The following is a 6,000-nucleotide window of genomic DNA, read 5'->3' on the forward strand; positions in this document are numbered from 1 at the left end:
TAAAGGCACTCTCGGCTTGCCCGGCTGGTAACATTATAGTTCAGCTTAGTCCAATACTTAGTTTTACTGAATGGAGCATGAACGCACAATAATGTAGCCAAATATGATGGTTAAACTGTGTAATTAACGTGATTTTTTTACATCCAAAATGCTGATTTAAGGAACTTTTTTTGTCGGATATAATACATTTTACAGCTATTCTTCTCAAGGCTTCAGGTGAGTGGCACTACTCTCTCTTACACAAAGAGAACCGGTGCACACGTGTGTTAGGAGACTCGCGCGAGAGTAGATTTCACCCGTTAATCCCAGACATCTTTACATGTAACCCAAAGCAGCAGTCACACTTTGAGACAGAGGCCAGCATGTTAGCAGGCCAGCGGTAGACCCGTGGACAGCTCTCTGACATGCTAAGTGCTGACAGTAACCGCACACAGCGGGGTGCTGAGTACAAGCAGCAAGTCAACTGGAGCATGAGACCACTCAGCAGGTCACACACCTGTTGAACACAAATACGAGTCGTGTTCTCTTTTTTAATTAGGGGGCAGGAGGATGATGAAAGGATGTGAAAGGAGATGTTGATTGAATTGAATCTTTTGCCTCTGCAGCATGCAAACACCAACGACAACATTAAAAAAAAAAGGTGCACAAATCTGCACTTGCTTGCTAAAGGAAACCTGAAACTACTTTGTATAAAAGCTTTTTGTTCTGATGTCCATTAGCTGACCAACGAATAAGCTTATTAGTGCAAATAAAGAAACGCAGCAAAGCATATTTGCATTTGTTCATCTATATTCTAAACTATTTCAACAAAAGAAAATCAAATGAATGCTTATAACTGGGTGTCAGATATGTCTTCTTATATGTCGATGAACAGAATCCAGTGGCAGAGGGTCAAGCGTGGGGCCGGTCAGTAAACCTGTCTGTTCATTGTGACGGGTGCAGCAGGTGCACCAAGCACCAAGCAACTGTCGGAGGGAGTTACATGCACTCACACACACACACACACACACACTATAAAAACAAAACTGTGGAGAAATGACGCCCGACCACTGTTGGAACAACGGGCCGGCCCAACACAGAGACGAAAGATCAGCTGCACACACATGCCACCTTACAGCCGTAATCTGGAGGTTGGAATGCTAATTCCCGTGTGGTTACTTGAGACGGCGCGCAGCAACAAGAGGGAGGTTTGGTTGGGACACTACATTCAGTCCTCCGAGGGAGAAAATGTAAACCAGACACGCACACTGCTGAGCTTTGGCACCAAAGTTTGAACACACGACAGGGTGGCTTGGTAAAAATAATGAAGAGTGGTTATGAATGAGTTTCCCAATCTTTAGTAGGTACAACACTTTCACTATCTTTGATTCTTTATGGCACTTTTTACATGAAGTAATTCTGATATTGTCTTTGACTGTGACCCAAAGTGATCCTGTTTCAACAGCTGATGGTTGACACAATTCACCTGCTGATACCTACTACTCCAGAATTAATGAATACAAATGGCTGGTTAACAATCAAAGACACAAAGTTATTTAGTAATTAACAGCCATTCTTTTTCAAGTGTAGTAAATCAGGTGTGAGGCAGCGTCTGTGCATTCAAACATCCTGTTATAGTTCAGTAAATGTTTCATTGCCTTATTAGATACCAGAATATTATTGCAATTATTTTGTACATTTAAGTCATGAGGAAGCTATTGTAGCTCAAAGGTAAATTAAGTAGCCTAACGTAACAGCTAAATGTCCTTTAATCTACTTAGAGTCTACAGTTTACATAACTCAACACAAAGCTGAATGATGGTTGTCAGATTCATAACTGTCTGCTTACTTGCTGACCTCATCTTGATATATATACCACAGCATGCATGGGATTAAAATAAGAAAGACAAAACCATACTCACAATGTTTTAGCTTCAATGATAGTCCATTTATCCCGTCAGCAGAATTCTGAGATTCAAAACCACCGAACAAACGAGTCTCACACGTGCCTTATTTAGAGCGAAGCAGATGCTGAGGAGGCAGGACGCAGGAGGCAGGACGCAGGAGGCAGGAGGCAGGACGCGCAGGTGTGAGCAGGTAAACCCAAAGTCATCCACCACGAAGCAGTTCCGACTTCAGCAGCCGACAAATATAGCCTGGTGCTTTCCCCACTAGCTCTGCTGCACGGGGCCAAATAAATCGGTCCAGGAACAGCCGAGCAATGAAGAAAGAGAAGAAGGGAGAGAGAGAGAGAGAGAGAGAGCGAGAGGGAGTGGGGTATGCAGGAGAGGGGTGAAGGAGAGGGACAGGGATGAAGTTGAGTAAAAATAAAAAATAAAAATACACAAGAGGGGTGCAAAAACGGACTGATCCTCCAACACTGAGTGATTCTTCAAACTGTTCCAAAAGTCAAAACTGGGGTTTTTAAGATTCATCCATTCATGCAAACCAGGTGTGGGACATTGGTCTGATAGTTTACACTGACGAGTGAGAGGCGACACAACATTGCCTCTGAGGGGTTTGTGGAGTGCGGGCCAAAATCGGCGCGGTAACCTCATCCCACAGCAACCATGTATGGGCTGAAGAGAGCGGCCTCGATAGACGGGCATCTGCCATAAATAGCCAGGAAGCGTCGGGCTCCCAGTGCGGGGGGATCCAATCAGCTGTTAAGCTCCAATCCAGCAGCACAGTGTGTGATCCGTGCTCCTCAGGGGCTCCTGGACCACAACATCGGGGTCTCTGCAGCACGGAGCTGCAATACACTTTTATTTTTGCTTTGAGCAATGCTTGGTTCATCAACACATCATCATTACACAGTGTGTGTAATATTTAAGATTGCGTCCTTGCCAAAGTACTAAAGGACAGCTGTTGAGGTGCACTAAAGAGGATCTCTTCTCTGCTGATGTAAATATTTATCAAAAGTTAAGCAACTATTGTTCACCTCCAAAAATAGAAATGTGAGCAAAGCAAACAAATAATTTATTTTCCCATTTATTTCACAATATGTCTTCAATTTATAAAACAAAGAAAATAATTTGAAGATGTAGGCATTAAAGTCAACAAAATCCTTATTTTCGAGAAAATTGGCTGCATGTTGGAATTTAACAATTATTTTACCTATTAGTTTGCAATGGTATAATTATAAATCTACTGTAGACAGTGTGAAAAATAGGCTGCTTATAGAGTGACAATGTATTTCACTTGGGCACTAACAAGTATATGTGTCAAAGTGACAAGATGTATGCTATATTTAAAAGGACTAGAAACTGTAAATGTATTATCTGCCTGCACATCTTCTGGTAGAGAAGAATCAGGGTTTTGGGGTGTTTTTGATATTGTATTTCTATAGTTTAGCTCCATCTTGTGGACATAATAAGTACATAGATACATGCAATCCTTTGCGTCTTTCTACAGGTGTTTACACCAAACACATGTTAAGTGTAAGAAGTACTCTCCTCCTTTCAGTTTATTCTTCTTCTCATGTTCTGGGGTGTGGTTGTAGAGAATGCAGTATGTGTGCAAGGACAACTGTCACTGGGCCCTTAATGGAGTTACGTATTCCCCAAGCAACAGAGGCAAGCATGCTTGACAGTTGTACAAAGTGTAACGTAATGACAGATATGTGGTTTACTTACATTGGTATGACTCAGAGATGGAGACAGCTGTGATGGGGGGACAGCTGGAGATTAATGGCAGTGAGGTCTGAAGAACAGTGGCAGTTGGAACAGTCTCATTCTGAAGACACCAAAGAAGGTGTGATAAGATAAAATAAGATAATCCTCAGTTAGAAAAGTGAAAATGTAATGGTTCATGCTATTCTGGGGTTTTATCTGAGGAACATAGTCAGCAACGGTCACATGTTGACCTACAGTTACCAAAACTGAAAAGTCTAGCTAACGTTACTACGTTTAGCCTGCTTTCTATGGCAAATCGGAAGCTTCAGGTTCAAAGAAAACCTGGTTTTGATTTGTGGTTAGCAAGAGAACAACATACCACAAGTAAATATTTTGTGTAAAATTACTGGGAACAAATCTAGAAGTTTCCTCCTGTTTGAGGCTAACGTTAAGCTTAAAACGTTAGCTACAGTAGTCGAATTAGCTAACCTTAGGTGTACCTTAGCAGCTAATTAGCTAGCTATTAATACATTCTATGGCTACTACAGGAAACACAAGTAATCATTCGTAGTTTCAAAAATGTGTAACTATGCTGGATGAAAGCCTCTTTAACATCTGGCAGCACCAGATTATGTAGTATTTAAGCTAACGTTAACACTGTTATTTGGGGCTGATACAGTGATTCTGTAAACAGATGTATTAAATTATTATTAGTAGTATTGTATACTATGTTATATGGCTACATATCTAATCATTCTCCATCCCCAAATGGGTTGTTTAACTTAAACATATATATATATATATTGGAGAGAGGAAGTTCTGTATTTTTTCAAAATATTTTACAAAGAACAACAAAAGTATTTCCCCCAGTAACCTGATCGAGAGCATGAAACAAATCCTGTAAATGTCCCCGAGGCAATTGATCACAAACACAAATTTCATGCAAAGAGTTTATTTATGAATCAGACTGCAGTATCATACAACAGTAGCACAATCATGACTATGGATTATGCTCATATTTATAGATACAAAGATAAAGGCATGTCTTAAAGGAAATAAAATGAATGAGTTTTTTTATTTACTCTAAAAATAGCTTTTAAATACTTGGCATAGTTTTGTAAATTAAATTCTAAAACATAATGTTTGCCCACTGGTTTTACTATTGGAGTACCAAATGCAAATATACTTTATGAAAAACATTTTTTTTCCTCCTCTCTCTTGCATTTCATGCAAGGGAGAAAAAAAGATGTCAGTGAGTACAAAAAAGCACTTAAATCTCATATGAAAATAGAAAATATTACAAGTGTGCATAATTACTTCATGTTGCACATAACCTGCAGTACAAAAAAGTCAAATGACACTATGTTCAAGTGTACCTGACATGCCAATTATTGGGGGGGGGGGGGGGGCGTATGTACTGAAATAGCTATTTAAATGTGTCGGGGGCAGTTTACACACAAGACCAAGGCTAAGCCTTTCAGTCCGCAAAATTAATTGAAAATGACATGTGTCAGTAATTGTGGGCGTGCCAGCTTGTCCTCCCTGTGATGCTGACTGTGTAGTTGTCTTGAAACACTGAATCTCATCCTGCACTTTTTTTAAATTATGCTTTTTGTATTATTTGAAGTTCACAGTTTTGATTCAATGTTCCCTACAGATAAACGGCATGAAGAGCAGAAACTATCCACAATGCTACTGTACCCCTCCAGCCAGAGGGATGGCAGAACAGTAAGTTGTTTGTAAAAACCTAAGGTATGAAACAGTGCTTAGTAGGTTAATATTTGGCATTGCCTGGAGTATAATGTAATGCACACATAATAAGGCGACATGATTATTCCAAATTTACAAGAAATGTTTGAAATACAAGACAAAGTTCTGAGTTGATAAAATGCTACAACTGTAAAATGCTACATAACAATTAAGTGATACTTGTGATTAAACAGTGATGGTTTACTACAAATCTGTTGATACATTAAACCAATGCAGCGCTGCTGTTGTGGGAAAAACCACGTAACTGCACACTTGTTTTTATCCACAAGATCATTTTTTTTATCATTATTAAGTAAGTTTTAAGTGATGATTTAAAATGTATTAAAAACCCTTGTATTTAAAAAGAAGTCTGTTTTAGTACTTTTCTTTGCAAATTCGTGGTTTTTAGCCAAAAATAGCATACTGCATTGTATCCTTTAGTGCAATAAGTGTTAGGGACGGCAGAACATTTTACACAAAATGAACACACTGTGGAATGAAAGAAACAAAGAAAGAAAGGAGGAGGTTAGGAGGAGGGGGGAAAGAAAGGGAGGAAAGGGAGGGTGAAAGGAAGGAAAAGAAAAGAATTTCCCAATTTTATTTCTAACAATGTTTGAGGAACCAACAACAGAACAATACATGATTTGAATTGGAAGAC

This window comes from Anarhichas minor, unplaced genomic scaffold, assembly GCF_050575085.1.
Source record: "Anarhichas minor isolate MPS153535 unplaced genomic scaffold, ASM5057508v1 ptg000024l, whole genome shotgun sequence".
NCBI classification, from domain to species: Eukaryota; Metazoa; Chordata; class Actinopteri; order Perciformes; family Anarhichadidae; genus Anarhichas; species Anarhichas minor.